Genomic DNA, 19003 nt, shown 5'->3' on the forward strand with positions numbered 1-19003 from the left:
AAGCCTCCCCCACATCCGGGCATTTGCATGGAAGGTCAGATTGATAAGGAGAGATGGTCTTTACCTCCACCACCCAGACACTTCATCAAGGCAATGAGGGGCTTCTTCGGTGGTTTTATAGCTATAGTAGCCATAGCTGCAGCTCATGCTTTCAGTCTCTCTCTCTCTCTCTCCCTCTCTCTCTCTCTCTCTCTCTCTCTCTCTCTCTCTCTCTCTCTCTCTCTCTCTCCAGAGACCAACCATCACATGGTGAAAAAACTAATTAGAGCAAGCATGTGCCCAGAATAAGCAGCCTATTAAAGAAATTTGAGTCAAATGAATGCAAAAGGACATCTATTGTAAATCTATCCTTAACAAGTATTTATTTTTGCTCTTTCCCAACTTTCCTAGGGGAGTTTATTGTTTGAGGAAAGGCATGGTAAAAATCAGAATGTTTTTACAATACACCCCAGGTCCCCGTAGAGCTCCTCCCTGGGGCCAGCAGGCTGCGTGGAGCTAGCTCCCAGCAGAAACGCTCTGCACCTGCTCAGCCTGGGCAGCAAGGTTAACAGAGACTTGGACAAATTCATCTTCATTTCATGTCTTCGACAGCCTCTCCTCTTAGGTCAAGCCCACAGCAAACCAAGTGATTTTATTAGAGGCAGGGAGAGGAGGTGGAGAACACGTGGATTGACTTGGATTCCATTCCCCACTGCGCAACCCACCAGTTGGGGGACCTTAACCCAGTTGCTGAATTTCTCTGAGTCTCAATTCTCTTATCTGTAAAATAGGGATAAAAAGAAGCCACCCCGTAGAGCCCCTAGCAGGCTGGAGAAGAAATGCCAAAGGTCTGGCTCATGACAACCAGCACACAGGGGGCAGGACAGTCCACAGACAAGGAATGAGGCTCTTGAGGCTTTGCCACTTGCTAACTATTCTTAACCTCTCTGTGCCTCTGATTTTGTAAATCTGTAAAGGGGAGAAAATTATGGCTTGCATTGAGACTGTCGTGAGGATTAAATGAGCTATCATACGTAAAGTCCTTCCAACGGATGTGTTCAGTAGTTCATAAGCGTTAGCTATGATTGTTACTCAGATAGAATTATTAATAGAAATCCCTGCTGACCAGATACCTCCTCATCATCTCACTTGAGTCCAGATATCAGCTGCAAGACATCAGCTCACACACGCAAATGGCAAGAGTGGGTTGAAGCAAATCATAACTCAGTGAATCACGATTCCAGTTCATGAGCAGAGAAGCACAATTCAATTTTATAGGCAGCTGGGCTGCTAATTAAGAAGGAGCCCTTAATTACGGCACCTGACACAGCCCTGGCTCCAGCTCGCCCGCCTTATTTTTCCTCGCTTCTCCTCCCTCCGTCCATCACACGTCCATCTCTCTGCTCACTTCTCCATACAGGGTATGTCACTTGTCCAGAGACCTAGAAAAATGAAACTCCCTGACTCTGGAACTTACACAGCACACATTTTGTGCTGGAAAAGCGGTGCTCAGGTCCCCAGACTGGCCACTTCTGAGGGTAACGAGGGAGCCTCAGGAGCAGAGGAAGCAAAGAAAATGGTCCCCAGAACTTACCCCAGGGAAATAAAAACCATTGCTTATATAAATATCTCTCTGCAGCTGTTTATAATGATTTTATTCATGATTGCCCAGCGTCCTGCCACTGATGAATGGATAAACTGCCACATCTTCATCTAGTAGAATACTATTCAGCAATAAAAAAGAGCAAGACACGGTCGTGTGTCACTTTGGGATGAAGGTATATTTGGAGGAACGAGTTACTAGGCAATTTTTGCCATTGTGCAAGTATCGCAGCGCATGCTTACACAAATCTAGATGGGATGGGGGAACCGTTCCATGTGTTCTCTGGAGGCAATCAAGAGACACAGTAAACACAAGATAGGTGAGGCAGCTGTCAGCAGAGTGTGGTAGACACTTTGACAGAAAAGTTTTTCTAAGAAGGAGGAACACACTCTAAAATCACAATAAGAAGGAAAGTGTAGTAAATATGTGACCCAGAAACATGGCCATGTGTTCTCATCATCAAGTGTTCTTTGCTGTACATAATTCTAAGTGTTCAGCTTCTTTTGCTCAACAGAGTAGCAGGTTTCTTTTCACCAACCTGACCACAGACCCGAGCGATGTGTACTCTAGGACTTTGTGGGACAATGACGTCACTGAATGACCGGAGTTTTTCAATTTTGTTATAATCCCATGGGACTATTGTCATATATGCAGCCGGTTGCTATCTGAAATGTCCTTAGTGGTGCATAATTATGTTAATAACACATGCATGATATACATAGATGTATCTCAAATACATTGGCTAAATCAAAGAAGCCAGACTCAAAAGGCTTCATATTGTATGATTCCCATGAATGCGACTTCCTGGAAAAGGTAATACTCTAGGAACAGAAAATATGGATGGTTGCTGGGACCTGGGGTTATAGGAGGGAGGTCAGCTCCAAAGGGCCCTAGGGAATTAGGGAGTTTGGAAGGAATGGAAACGTTCCATATATTGATTTTGGTGGTGGTTACCACCAAAATGTCTTTATTAAAACTCTTAGCACTATACACTAAAATACATAAACTTTTGCATATAAATCATACCTCAGTAAAACTAACTTGAAAATAAAAGTTACCTAGGCAATTCAGAGCAGCAAAAACCATGACCTTGATACCTCCCAAAGTCAAACAAATTTACTTTATTTTTTAAGATTAGGTATTTTATTTTTACATTACACATTTCTTGAGATCCTTGTTACCCACTAAAATATGCATTTTTAAAAATATTTTTTAGATGTTGGTAGATCTTTATTTTATTCTTTTATTTATGTAGTGCTGAGAATCGAACCCAGTGCCTCACACATGTGAGACAAGCGCTCTACCACTGAGCCACAACTCCAGTCCCTAAAATATGCATTTTTAAAAGCAAGGGGACAATCTCATCAAATACAGTAACATTAGCATAGAAAATATTTCCTTTTCAAGCAAAATCAGTCTTGCAGGAAGAATCAGATGTAAATTCCATCTGGTAAAACACATTGACAGCCCTACTGCAGGTCCAATGACGTCTAAGATGGCAAGTGCGTGGCTTCAGACTCTGGGCAAGGGAGATAAGGGCTGTTAACATGACTTGCCCAGCCTATTCACAAGTGACCTCGATGCATAGTGAGCACAGCACTGGGAAAGCTGGCCCTATGAAATGAAGGCACAGTTAAAGAGAGGTCAGTGCCAGGTGGGTACTCCCAGAAGAATGGCTTTGTCCAAGTTCAAGAAGCCAGTGTGGATAGTAACCCAAGAACTCTCACTGGGAACACTCCCAGAACTCTCAGCGCCTAGCATTGCAGAGAGACCTGGCTCTCACTTTTTATCACACACATATAAGCATGAGGACAGGTTGTTGGGAGCTTTCCCCAATTAGAACCATTTCTCCGGCTTAAAACATGTCACCTATGAATCACTAGCATCAGTGATTCAAACAACAATGGCACCAAAACGTGTCAGTTGACAGTGGGTAGCTCAAGGCTGGGAGGATGCCCAGGAGGATGGAAGTGACCGGAGCCCACCAGTACTAAGACTTTGCTGGGTGAGACGAGTGTGACCTCATCTCCTCCCACCACAACCTGCCGGGAAGAGGTTGTTATCACCGCTCTACAGACAGGAGACAAGGCTCAGGAAGCTGACACCACTTGCTCTAAACCATTTTACATTTTCAGATGCAAATGTTCTGTGATTCCATGGTAAGTGGAAATGGTGATTCTGAGTTGAATTTAGACAGAGGTTGTGGGAGGCAAGAGGAGAGAAAATAAAATCATAAAGAGGTGGTCAGTGGTGTGCTGGAAAGTGTTTAACAACCAGCTCTGGGACGGGCTGGGCACACCCGAAAGCAAGTCCTTCTACCCTGACCCAGTGGGAGCTGTCCTTGTGAAGGCGACCAGCCCACAAGCTTCCTGTCCACTGGACAGTCAGTGCTCCTGAAAATTGTGGGTAAGGAAATCTTTGATGAAAATATAAATCCAGAAAAAGTGTAAGAGAACCCTGGGGAACTAGAAGGCAGGCCGACAGCGGAGGGTTAGGAAGAGTAAGGAAGCCGAAGGAGACGGGAGAGCTACAGAGCAGACTGCATTCAGGACACCCGCCGGCTCCAGGTGAAGGCCTTGCTGGAAGCCGAAAGAAACCCGAGCGACACCTATGACCCTTTGTGTCCCAGGGTCCCAGATGTTTAAGACTGTGGGTAGACTTGGGGTCGACCTCTGGAACAAAGGCGTGTCCAAGAGTTTGCGGTCTTCTTTGAAAACTGCCTTGAGAATGGGAGTGGGGAGCCCCCCAGGGGAAGCCGAGTGCACAGAAGGAAGGACTGGGTGTCCATCAAGCCTGAAGGGCACTGAGAGAAATAAGGTGGGATCAGGAAGCGAGGGGCAGACAGGACGGTCAGCCTGAGACGTCCAGGAGGAGGTCTGCATTCTGATGGGGGCGGTGCCCTGGTAGTGGCGGGGTGCCCCTGTGCGTTGCCAGCGATGCTGTCTGTGCACGGAGCTCTGCTGACCCCAAGTTGCTTCCTAACAGAAGCCTCTGCTTAAGGAGAGCCAGGAACACTGATCCCGGTCAGCATTCAGAGGAGCGACCTGTGGATCGCAAGACACCGAGGACCTAGAAGAGGAGAGCGATTTCACGCTCCATCTCGCTGCAACGTCCAAGAACCCAGGGCTCTCTACTCCTGAGCTACATCCCCAGCTAGATTTTTATTAATGTTGAAAAATTGCCCTTCCAAATATTTTATCTATTTTTTTTTTTTTTTACCTTCCATCAACAGTTTAGGGAGTCTCTATTTCCCCTGTCCAGAGACAACATTGTCTACTATTAAATTTTTTTAAATGCTAATTAAGTACATAATTTCACTGCTGTATTGTCATGCTCTTATTATCTTTTAATATATTTATTAGCACTCCTTTAAATTTTGTGTTTACATCCTTTGCTTTTCTTTCCAGTAAGTCATTGGTCTTTTCCATGCAGAATGCAAGGAACTCTTTGCATATTAGAGAGTAAGCCTTTGGGCACTGCAGAGAGCCCTAGGATGGCGGCTGGTGTTGGGCCAAGAGGTGGCGCATAATTAGTGTTAACACAGCGTGATCTACTTTTGCCTGATTAGTTAACGTCTCCTCTGCACTAGTGGACAACAGATGTTCCTCATTCTTTCTTGATTGGTACCGTGGCTCATGCTCCAACCGTGCTACCCAATCCTAAACTGATTGACTGCCTTAGGGTATATAAGACATTCTCTTCGCCTGGGAGGAGTTCACAGAATGGAGAACTAACGTCACACCTTTGGGTTGCAGGTTGCAGTTCACAGGACGCACCACTAAGAAGCACCTCTGATAGCACGCACCTCTAGCACGTACCTGTAAGAAGAAGCAGTAGACCTTTGATAAGCGTAGCCTCTCTGAAAGAGTAGCACCTCTAAAATTAAGCAGTCTTTCTTCCTCTAAGCAAAGTCTCTCTTCCTCTAAGCAAAGTCTCTCTTAAGCAAAGCCTCTCTTCCTCTATAAACTAGCGAACAAGCAAATAAGCAAGGAAGTAGCTCAGATAAAGATAATAGAAGTAGTTCAGTTCCAGTCCACCTCCGATAAATTACCACGGGATTGTTGCTGCAGGCGGCAACAGGGCACCATGTATAGCAAACATTTCTCTCTGTGTTTCTTGTTTATTTTTATTTTGTCTACAGAGGGTTATTGGTTTTGATGAGATATTTTTGCTTACAGATTTCAGAGTTTTTAAAAATTCAAAGAATTTGCCTTACTATTAGTGGGTTCTCAATTTCACATCATATTTGGTATGGCCTTCCCTATTCAAACGTTTTAACAGAATTAATCCATGTTTTCTTCCAAATTGGTTGCTGTTTTTGTGGTGTTTCTTTGAGAGTTTGAACCATTGAATTTCCTTTGGTTGAAAGAAGTGATATGAAGATTCAAGTGTCCCTCGTCAAATGACTTCTCCATTTTTCATAATATAATTTATTGATGAAGTATGAAAAAGTATGGGGAAAAAATCTTTTCATCACTATTTAAGAGGCCAGGTCTATCCTAAAATAATGTTCATATATACTTAGTTAATTTCTGAACTTGCCATTCTGTTTATTTAATAGAATTTTTCTGTCTCCATACCAGTCTGCTGCATGTTAATTCCTATAATGTAATGAAACATTTAAATATTTGATAGCAGTATTTCCCTTCATTATTCCTTTTTACCCAAAGACTTTTTAATTGTTCTCCTGCCATGTTTGTTTTTCTAGATGAAGTGCAGAATAATCTCATCGAGTTTTTTAAAACCTTACATTCTGACTGGCATTATCTTGAATTTATAAATGAATTTCAAGAGAGAGTTATCTTTTAATATATTCTTAATAATGTTCATATCTCTTCAATTCCTAGAACAAAGGGACACACGTCTGTTGATGTGTTCAGCTCTCTTTGAGCAAAATCATATTGCATTATGTGGCATATCTTTGAGAGCTTGAGAACAGGGAGGGAGATCTTTTCTATAATTCTATAATTACTATTTGTTTTAACAATAACCCATTCTATAAGCAATTCTGAAGCACCTCTTACGTGTACCAGGCACCATGTTAGACAATGAAGAAAGAATGAAGTGAACACGGAGTCCTTGTTCTGATACCTTCTCATGTGATGGTGGTTTCTGATGGAGAAGATAGTTGTAAGAAGTTCAGGAGAGTGCGGTGAGTGCTATTCCAGGGGTGGTAAAATGTACTATGGAATAAAGGATCAGAGAGTTTGGAAAGAGCTTATTTTCCTATAGGTTTGTTGGGAGTTTCCAAGATATGATATGTCAACTAGATTTTGAAGAAAAGGGAGTGTTGATTGATAAGAGTATTGTCTATTCATGTATCCACTGGAGTCTTGATGTTACTTCAAAAGATTATTTTAATTAAAAAAATATCTTCTTACTACAGAAGTATTCATTAAAATTAGCTATTATATATAAGCAAGTTTTCATACATATGAGTGAATTAGACACACATTATATATATAAATATATATATAAATGAATTTTTAACTGTTGTATATGATGTAAATACTTTCCCAGCTAGCTTTATTAATTTTCATGGTACAGAAGTTCAAAAAATTCACAGTTAAATGTGTCACTTCCTGTTTAATTTCTCCTATTGTTTCAATCTTTCAAAAGCTACCATCTCTACAAAGACCTAGTAAATGGGGTTCCATTTTGGCTACCACATTTCAACAGTCATGTGGAATTTCTGAATAGCATCCAAAAATGATGAGAAATGAAAATAGGTTTCCATTTTTCACGAGTATAAGTTAAAATAGAACAGATCAAAGAGAGAACTTGCATATTGTCCAAAAGAATAATACAGAGGATGATGAGCAATGATTTTCCATGTCCACTAATTTTGATTAAGGAAAAATGTGTTCACAGCAACCTTCAAAAAAAATTAACAGTTTTAGAGGAACACAGGAAAGCATTTCTTTACTATCATGATGCTAGAGCAATGAAATACACTTCAAAATAAGATGAGGACCTTCTAGACCATGGGTCTTCCCAAGAAAACAAACTCCTCAGTGATTTGTACCAGTGGTTTACAACAGGAGTTCTTTGGAGAAGCTTGCAGAAGGCTGAGAAAGAAGATAGGCCTGTTAGTTGCCAGAGTAGGACATGGGTCTAATGGCTAAACATAAAGATCTGGAAAAACCAGTTTGCCCTGCTTCTGTTTATAGGTGGGGAGCTGAGTCATCTGAGGGCTCAAGAGCTCTTCTCTGAGTGCTTGACAGTACTCATCAAAATGCAAGTCACTTTCTTAAAAACAACAGCTGTAGTCACCCCTGTGTGATTTTGTGATCTGTATTAATTCACGTCTGGCCTTGGGCAAATGGGCTAACAGTGACATGATCCCCCTCAGTTCCAATACGGCCACATTAAAAAACCAAAACCATTGAGAGATGTTTTTAAAGGAGAGAATAAAAAAGCATTTTTCTGTGGTTCAGAAATGCTACGCTGGGAGAAAATTAGATAAAAATAGTTTAGCACATTCCCAAAGTCCCAAATTAACCAAATTTCTTTTCGTTGGGCGTGCATATTCAGCACAGAAGTCAATGGTCAAAATCTGGTCTTCAGTGACTTTGAAGACAGACATAAAGATGCACATGTCACACTTTGAAAAGTTCTTAATTGACTACTAGAGCCATGGTAAAAGGAGATTAGAAAATTTTTTCAGCTGCATAAGATTTTCAATGAGTTCCCTGAGGAAGTGGGTGGATATCTTTGATTTTAAGATTGAGTCGATTAGTAAGAAGGAAATGGAGTGTCAGGCTTAGAACCTCATCTTTATTACCCAGAATTTATGCAATTCATTTCCTCTCTGAATTGAACACATACTTCATCATCTCTTGGTTGATGTGGGCACTGGTACACATAGAGGGCTGGAGCTGTAGATATTAGGGAAATGTGGCCAGGTCAGGTGTCACGAGACTGCCTTTTATTGGGAGGGCCACCAAGACCCAAAGTGTAGGAATTTAAGTTCATCTGATTCACTCAGATTTGAAGAGACTTGGCTCACTCACAAATTCTCAACTCTGTGAGGTCAAGATTGAATGACAGCGAGTGAGATGCATCTGCCTTTCTTTCCTTGTCAAAGTCGATGGACTCACCAAAGAATTACTTTTAGAAAGAATGAATCCATAACAATGTGGGGAAAATGATAGAAAGCTCCATCACTGAGCCAGATATTTCAAATGATTTCTAAAAGAGAGAAGGCAGCAGGGATTGTATTTAAAAGGAAAAAAATCCTAGAGACTAACATGGGCTAAAACATGTAGCAGGACCAGGCTCCCGGCTTGTGCAATGCCCTGATGGGTTCTTTAATTCAACAAGTGTTTGTTACGCATCTTTCCATAATCCAGCCGCTGCTTTAGGCATTTGTGTCTCATCAATGAACCAAGCAAGATTCTTACCTTCTTGGAACTTAGATTCTGGTGGGATGAGACCAACAATAAAAGATACACTTGATAAATAAACACGTCAGTATGTCGGGAAAGGATGGGTACAGTGGAAAATAAGCCAGTGAACCAGGGCCAGGGAGATCCATTGTTAGGTAAGAGGGTGGATATTGAATGAGAAGAGAAGGAAGCTGAAGCAAGCAGGGTCCTGGGGGAGGGCACTCTAACAGAAGGGACCGTGAGTTTGATGGCACCAGGGTGGGAAAGAACATACCAGGTCTGCTGAGGGACTTCAGGGTGTCCAGAACAGCCATGGAGAGAAATTGGGAGAGTGGAAGGAGATGAGGTTGAGAGTTACCAGAGAGTAGATCAAGCAGACCCTTGTGTGGGCATTGGGTTTATTCTAAATGACTCGGGGACAATCACAGAGGTTTGTGTGGGGAGGAGAGGGCAGTGCAGGTTTTGAGCAAAGGAGTGATCTTATCCAGATATCCATGCTGAAGGACTGGACTCTGGGTGAATGGACTACAGAGAACTGCAACAGACCCAGGGGAGCCAGTGATCCTGGTGAGAGAGGAGAGAAGCAGGGCAAGTGATGAAAGTGGCTCATTCTGAATAACTTCTGGAGACAGAAGGAACAGAATTTCCTGACGCATTGGGTAGAGGATAAGAGAGAAAGAGAAAAGTCATGGGTGACCTGTGTTGCGTGGCCTGACCACCTGAGACAGGGCCCCTACAGATCCCTAATGACGTCATCCCAAGGTTATATAGGTTTGTGGCATTTGGGAGAGAGGAAAGATGGTCCAAAATCCCATTTGGGATTGTACGGGGCTTCAGATGTCAATTAGATGCTTATGTGCAGCTGTCACCAGGCAGGTGTCCAGGCTGTGCAGTTGAGAAGAGAGGACGGGGCCAGAGGTCTCTATTTGGAGGTTGTTGGGATATGAATCATATCTAAAGCCACGAAACTGGACAAAATAGCCACATGGGGGAGTGTAGATAAGGAAGAGAGAAACGACATTCATTGATGAAAAAAGCAGATGAGTGTCTCAATGGATGCCCCCCATGAGATGTGCCCCTGAACGCTCATTCCTGATTTAGAAACAACAGGATCCTCAGCAGGCTGGAAAGACAAAGAAACTTCATTGAGGGCAAAAGAAGAAGGCCTTCGTACATAATGAAAGATATCATGTCCTTCGATGGAAGTCTTTCTGTATATACTTTTTTGTTTTTATCCCCTCTGATTACAAAGCTATTAAGACTCGTTGAACAATCAAAACAGTACAATGATGTGTAAAAAGAAAGTCCATTGTCCTTTCATCCCCAGCTCTTTCGCCTGCGAGGTAACAAATGTTAACAACCTGGCGTTGAGCCCGCCGCATCTTTTCCATGGCTCATTCACAATGCCAAGCATTTATGCAGACCACAGATACAGAGGTTTGTTTGCATGCGCTTTGCTTTGACAAAACAAAATCACATCATACATGTTATGCGCTTTTTAAAAAAAGTATTTATGTGTTTTTGTGGTAGTGGGGGTTGGACCCAGGACGCTTTTCCACTGAGCTACAGCCCAAGCCCTTTTTATTTTTGCATTTTGAGGCAGAATCCTACTAAGTTGTGGAAGCTGGCCTTGAACTTGCTGTCCTCCTGCCTCAGCCTCTCCAGTTGCTTGAATGACAGATGTGAGCCACCATGTCCAACTAGTTTTTTAGAATTTAACAACATATCGTGCACATCCTTACAAAAATTAGATACCGAGTCAGTGCCAACTCACTCTCCTAATATACCTCATGTAAAATTATATGTGTACAGACACATTATACATGTGTATAATATATGTGTACAAATAATGTGTACACATTATATATATATATATACACTAAGAGAATATCATTATGCTAACTGAGATCAGGTTTTTCTTCCCCTTTCTCCTTTCGGCATCTCCCCAAATCCCTCCTATCCCCAACTTGACATAGCCTCATTAGCAACTCCATGTAGAGCAATTCATGGTTTTGTCCCAAGTTCATTATAAAGACAAGTTTGTGTACAAATATAGACATTTACACACACACACACACACACACACACACACACACACACATAAGTACCAGTTCATCACTGGACACCATAATACACACAATTCTCTGCATCTTGCCTTTTTCATTCAAGACCCTATGGAAACTGTTCTCATTGACATGCAGTAGTTCTAATTTCTTCTTGATAGTAGCTGCATAGAGTTTTATGATGCAGGCACAGTTTATTCAACTATCATCCCGAACGTATATTCACTTGGTTTTAAAGTTTTCTACTCTAAGTTTACATACAGCCTCTGTATTCATTCCTGCATTTCCACCGGCTGCATTCCCAGGCTGCACTGGGTCAAGGCTATGTGGATTCTTCACTTTAATAGATGCTGCTAGACTAGTCTTCTCAAAACACAATAACAGTCCACATTTTCGCAAGCAATGCATGATAGATAATATTCTTTTTAATTTTTGCCAGTCTGCTTGGCGTAGAGTAATATCTCTTTATTTCAATTTGCAATTCCCTAGCTGCTGGAGAGTTTGGTTGACTTTAATAGGTTTATTAGCCACTTGGAGTTGCCATTCTGTGAATTACGTTTTTATACCTTTGCACCTTTAAAAACTTGGAATGTTTTATCTTTTGCTTATCAATTGGTAAAATTGGTTGTATATAAGAAATATTTACCCTTTATGTGTTATCTGAATTGCACATATTTCTCTGAATGCATTTTTTTTACCTGACTTTGGTTTGGTACATTTGGCCATTTAAAAGTTTTAAATTATTATACAATCAAATATGTCTGTGTTGTATGCATCCTGAGTTTCTGGTTCTAGTTAAAGATGTTCTCTATCTCTTAGGTTTATAAAATTTTTTCTAAGTTTATTGTTTACACCTAAGTTTTTAATTCATTTGGAACTCTTTTTTTTTTTTTTTTTTGATTTGTTGTGAAATTGAGATACAAGTTCATTTTGTTCTAGATGAATAGCTGGTTATGCCGGCACTATTTATTAAATAAACCATTCTTTCCCACAGAATTGAAATACTACCTTTGTCACATATTAAATTATGATATATACTGAGATCTATTTTTGGATTCACTCTTCTGTTCCAATGGTTTGTCTGCTCTTATACCAATAGCATGTGGATTATATTACAGTGATTTTGATTACAGCAGCTTTCACTTGAAGGCAAGTCTCTCATTATTTATCTTCTACATACTTTTCTTTGCTATTCAAGCATTTATTTTTCCACGTGGATTTTTAAATAATTTTATCTTGACTCCATGCCTCAAAATGAGACCTTCTGGGAAAATAGGTAGAATTATGCTATACTTATTAATTTAGGGGGATAATTGTTATTTTTAAAATCTATAAAAATGACTGTAGTTATTTCTTCTAAAATAATCATTTATCACAACTTGAAGTTAACAATTTCTTGATATAAGTAAATGTCTGGTCACTGTGATAATTCCCCAATTATCTCACAATTAGTTAAATTGCTAGACTCGTGATCTAATAAATTACAATTGGTTTGCTAGGTCTCTAAATCTTTTTTAATCCACAGATTCTAGATTCTTTCACCTGTTTTCTGGCATTTGACTGAAGAAGATAGGTTGTTTTCCTAGTAGCATTCCCTTAGGCTGAACTTTGATAACTGCACCTCTCTGGTGTCATTTAATGTATTCTTCTATCCCCCGTAGTTCCCAGGTATATATTGGTGATGCAGTCTACAGGTTTGATTAGAGTGAGGCTCAATTTTCTGGCAAGTATTCATCACAGAAATTGGCACACAAGGACTTGTACGGTGGCATGCACCATCATTCCTTCTCATGGTTAATTGCAGCATCTTTAGAAGTTTCTTCTATAAAGGCATGGTGTACTCTTCAACCACCTGATAACTGGAAGTACAGTGCATGCAGAGGAATAAGCTAAAGGATTGATTTCCGATGAGCTGGTCTCCTAGAGTCCTCCAAAGGTGGCCTCTATGTTTTATTTTGATTGTTTTGTTATGACCTAGTGGATGTGAGCATGTTAGATGTGTTTTCGATCTAATATAATTACTCTGCTTATATTTCACTGACTGGTGGGAACCCATTCGATTAACTCTTGAGTCTGTGGACACACCCTGGAATCTTTGAGGCTGAACCCAAAGCTTAGGGCAGATGCATTTCCTTCCCTAGACCTCTCGAGCTGCGATCTGAGGGGTTCTGCTATCTCCTGGAGAAAATGGAAGTTGGAACCACATCTGTGCACTTGACTTTACTGGCTTAGTCAATGTGTCTGAGCTTTTTCTGTGAACAGAGAAGAAAATGGTGTTTATTTAGAAGATTACATATATCATGAGTTTATACTAATAGTTCCAAATCAACTACAGGATTTTTGCTTAACTCATTGATCACATTTCTGTGCACTGAACAATTGCAGTCATTAGCAATCCCAGTGGAATTCCTCATTTACTTTAGGCCCCTCTGTATACACTACAGCCCTGGAATAATTGTCTTCATGCCACTTATAATTCAGGAGATTTCTGGGAGTGACTTATGATATTTTTTGCAGTTCTTTTTGCCATAGGCCATAAACCACTAGGGATGGGCTATCAAATCACTCTGCTTTCAAGTCACTTTAAATAGGTTATCTCTATGTGACTGTGCCACCAGCCTAATTCCAGTTGGAATTTTTGGTTTTATTTTACTTTCTATTATTAGGGGTTGATTTTTAAAAAGTTAAGATTGTCCTATAATTATGTTTCTCCTTATGTACATGTAAGTATACATATAGATGGAAACATAAATAGGTAGTGAAATCTACAAACAAGGTATATTCAGAAAGGCCTAGCTTCTGTCTCTGCTACATCTCCCACAGGAAGTCATTTAAAATTGTTTTTAGGCGATCCAAGATGGCGGCCTAGAGGGAGACTGCACCCCCAGTCGCTCCAGAACCCAGGAGTTAAGAAGGGGAGGCATTGAGAGACTCGGACTGAAGTGGAGCCACGGGTGAGTCTGCCCACTGGGTAAAGCTCGGCCCGGGTGGCAGGCCCAGATAGAGGTGGCTTATCGGAACCGGGCAGGGCAGCTAGAGTCATCCACAGGCAGCCCTGCGCACTTTGGCGGTGGGCCCCGCCCACAAAGCCAGCTTCTCCAGGTTCTCAGAACAGAACTGGCCCGCTAGTGAGAGCCTTTCTGACCAGAGCAGGCTCTGAGTCCCAGAGCCGCTGCAGCGCAGTGTACTCCTGCAAAGAACCAGCGGAGAGCCTCGATCTGCAAGCAGCCTCAGGGATCAGGGCAGGGCAGCCGGAGACCTCTTCAGGCGGCTCTGCCCACTCCGGCTGCGGGCTCTCTTCATGGGGCGATCCAAGATGGCAGCCTAGAGGGAGACTGCACCCCCGGTCGCTCCAGAACCCAGGAGTTAAAAGGGGGAGGCATTGAGAGACTTGGACTGAAATAGAGCCACGGGTGAGTCTGCCCACTGGGTAAAGCTCAGCCCGGGTGGCAGGCCCAGATAGAGGTGGCTTAGCGGAGCCGGGCAGGGCAGCTAGTCTTCCCAAGGTAGTCTTCCACACTCCAGCAGTGGGCTCTTCCCACACGGCCAGCTGCACGGTGCAGGCCCACAGTGAGAGCATTTCCGCACAGAGCCAGTTCCAAACCGTGGAACCAGTAGGGGGCTAGGGGCAGTTTTCTTCGGATGAGCTGCTTTATCAGATTCCTCCAAGACATCAGGCTACTGAAGGCTGGGAGGTGATACACTGGAAATCTACTGGGACACTATAAGCCAATAGTGGAAAACTGCAATATCTCAGGGTCCCACTGACAACTGACCAATATGAGAAAACAAGGGAAGAAAATGTCCCAAACAAACCTAGATACTACATCAATAAAACCCAATGACAGCACAGCAGAAGAAATGTCAGAAAGGGAGTTCAGAATGTACGTAATTAAAACGATCAGGGAAGCTAATGAGGAGATGAAAGAGCAAATGCAGGCATTGAAGGAGGAGATGAAAGAGCAAATGCAGGCATTAAATGATCGCACCAATCAACAGTTAAAAGACCAAATACGGGAAGCAAGAGATCATTTCAATAAAGAGTTAGAGATACTGAAAAAAAAACCAAACTGAAATCCTTGAAATGAAGGAAACAATAAACCAAGTTAAAAACTCCATAGAAAGCATAACCAATAGGATAGAACACCTGGAAGACAGAACCTCAGACATTGAAGACAAATTATTTAATCTTGAAAGCAAAGTTGGCCAAACAGAAAAGATGGTAAGAAATCATGAACAGAATCTACAAGAATTATGGGATATCATGAAAAGGCCAAATTTAAGAATTATTGGGATTGAGGAAGGCTTAGAGAAACAAACCAAAGGAATGAACAATCTATTCAATGAAATAATAACAGAAAATTTCCCAAATCTGAAGAATGAAATGGAAAACCAAGTACAAGAGGCTTATAGAACTCCAAACATACAAAATTACAACAGACCCACACCAAGGCACATTATTATGAAAATACCTAACATACAAAATAAAGACAGAATTTTAAAGGCCGCGAGAGAAAAGAACCAAATTACATTCAGGGGGAAACCAATAAGAATATCAGCAGATTTTTCAATCCAGACCCTAAAAGCTAGAAGGGCCTGGAACAACATATACCAAGCCCTGAAAGAAAACGGATGCCAACCAAGAATCTTATACCCAGCAAAACTTACCTTCAAATTTGACGATGAAATAAGATCCTTCCATGATAAACAAAAGCTAAAGGAATTTACAAAAAGAAAGCCAGCATTACAGAACATTCTCAGCAAAATATTCCATGAGGAAGAGATGAAAAACAACGATGCAAATCAGCAACAGGAGGCGCTAGCCTAAAGGAATAGCCAAATAAAGGAGAAACCAAATCATGTCAAAAACAAATATGAGTCAATTGACTGGGAATACAAATCATATCACAATAATAACCCTGAATGTTAATGGCCTGAATTCATCAATCAAAAGACACAGACTGGCAGATTGGATTAAAAAGAAAAATCCAACAATATGCTGCCTGCAAGAGACTCATCTCATAGAAAGAGACACCCCTAGACTAAAGGTGAAAGGATGGGGAAAAACATACCATGCACACGGACACAGCAAAAAAGCTGGAGTATCCATCCTCATCTCAGATAATGTGGACTTCAAACCAAAACTAGTCAGAAGGGATAAAGAAGGACATTACATGCTGCTTAAGGGAAGCATAAATCAGCAAGACATAACAATCACAAATATCTATGCCCCGAACATTGGCTCATCCACGTACGTCAAACAAATCCTTCTCAATTCCAGAAATCAAATAGACCACAACACAATAATACTAGGCGATTTTAACACACTTCTCTCACCACTGGATAGATTGTCCAAACAAAAATTGAATAAAGAAACTATAGATCTCAACAACACAATCAGCAATTTAGACTTAACGGACATATATAGAATATACCATCCAACAAAGAACGAATACACTTTCTTCTCAGCAGCACATGGATCCTTCTCTAAATAGACCATATTTTATGCCACAAAGCTACTGTTAGTAAATACAAGAAGATAGAGATACTACCTTGTACTCTATCAGATCATAATGGATTGAAATTAGAAATAAATGACAGAATAAAAAACAGAAACTTCTCCAATACCTGGAGACTAAATAATACACTATTATATGATGAATGGATAACAGAAGACATCAGGAGGGAAATAAAAAAATTCTTAGAAGTAAACGAGAACAAAGACACATCATATCAAAATCTCTGGGACACTATGAAAGCAGTACTTAGAGGAAGATTTATTTCATGGGGTGCATTCAAAAAAAGAAGTAGAAATCAACAAATAAACGACTTAACACTACAGCTCAAAGCGCTAGAAAAAGAAGAGCAGACCAATACCAAAAGTAGTAGAAGACAGGAAATAGTTAAAATCAGAGCCGAAATCAACGAAATCGAAACAAAAGAAACAATCGGAAAAATTAACAAAATAAATAGTTGGTTCTTTGAAAAAATAAATAAAATTGATAAACCCTTAGCCACACTAACAAAGAGAAAGAGGGAGAAAACTCAAATTACTAAAATTCGGAATGAACAAGGAAACATCACAACAGACACGAGTGAAATACAAAACATAATTAGAAGCTATTTCGAAAATCTATACTCCAACAAAACAGAAAACCTCGAAGACATCAACAAATTTCTAGAGACATATGAACTACCTAAACTGAACGAGGAGGACATACACAACTTAAATAAACCAATTTCAAGCAATGAAATAGAAGAGGTCATCAAAAGCCTACCAACAAAGAAAAGTCCGGGACCAGATGGGTTCTCAGCCGAGTTCTACAAAACCTTTAAAGAAGAGCTCATTCCAATACTCCTCAAACTGTTCCATGAAATAGAAGAGGAGGGAACCCTACCAAACTCATTCTATGAAGCCAATATCACCCTGATACCTAAACCAGACAGAGACACATCGAGGAAAGAAAATTTCAGACCAATATCCTTAATGAACATCGATGCAAAAATTCTCAACAAAATTTTAGCAAATCGCATACAAAAACATATTAAAAAGAGAGTGCACCACGATCAAGTGGGTTTTATCCCAGGGATGCAAGGTTGGTTCAACATTCGGAAATCAATAAATGTCATTCAGCATATCAACAGACTTAAAGTTAAGAATCACATGATTATTTCAATAGATGCAGAAAAAGCATTTGATAAAATACAGCATTCCTTCATGCTCAAAACACTAGAAAAAATTGGGGTAGTGGGAACATTCCTAAACATTATAAAGGCCATCTACGCTAAGCCCATGGCTAATATCATTCTAAATGGTGAAAAACTGAAAGCGTTCCCCCTAAAACTGGAACAAGGCAGGGATGCCCTCTTTCACCGCTTCTATTCAACATCGTCCTTGAGACTCTAGCCAGAGCAATCAGACAAACCAAAGAAATTAAAGGGATACGAATAGGAAAAGAAGAACTCAAACTATCCCTGTTCGCTGATGACATGATTATATATTTAGAGGAACCTGGAAATTCCACCAGAAAACTTTTAGAACTCATAAGTGAATTCAGTAAAGTAGCAGGTTACAAGATCAATGCTCATAAATCCAATGCATTTTTATACATAAGTGATGAATCTTCAGAAAGAGAAATTAGGAAAACTACCCCATTCACAATAGCATCGAAAAAAATAAAATACTTGGGAATCAATCTCACAAAAGAGGTGAAAGACCTCTACAATGAGAACTACAGAACACTAAAGAAAGAAATTCAAGAAAACCTTAGAAGATGGAAAGATCTCCCATGTTCCTGGATAGGCAGAATTAATATCGTCAAAATGGCTATACTACCTAAAGTGCTATACAGATTCAATGCAATTCCAATTAAAATCCCAATGATGTACCTTGCAGAAATAGAGCAAGCAATTATGAAATTCATCTGGAAGAATAAAAAACCTAGAATAGCTAAAGCAATCCTCAGTAGCAAGAGCGAAGCAGGGGGTATTGCAACACCAGATCTTCAACTCTACTACAAAGCAATAGTAACAAAAACGGCATGGTATTGGTACCAAAATAGACAGGTAGATCAATGGTACAGAATAGAGGACATGGACACAAACCCAAATAAATACAGTTTTCTCATACTAGACAAAGGTTCCAACAATATGCAATGGAGAAAAGATAGCCTCTTCAACAAATGGTGCTGGGAAAACTGGAAAACCATATGCAACAGAATGAAATTAAACCCCTATCTCTCACCCTTACACAAAACTCAACTCAAAATGGATCAAGGACCTCGGAATCAGACCAGAGACCCTGCATCTTATAGAAGAAAAAGTAGGTCCAAATCTTCAACTTGTTGGCTTAGGATCAGATTTCCTTAACAGGACTCCCATAGCACAAGAAATAAAAGCAAGAATCAACAACTGGGATAGATTCAAACTAAAAAGCTTTCTCTCAGCAAAGGAAACTATCAGAAATGTGA

Source organism: Sciurus carolinensis, chromosome 10 (genome assembly GCF_902686445.1).
Source record: "Sciurus carolinensis chromosome 10, mSciCar1.2, whole genome shotgun sequence".
NCBI classification, from domain to species: Eukaryota; Metazoa; Chordata; class Mammalia; order Rodentia; family Sciuridae; genus Sciurus; species Sciurus carolinensis.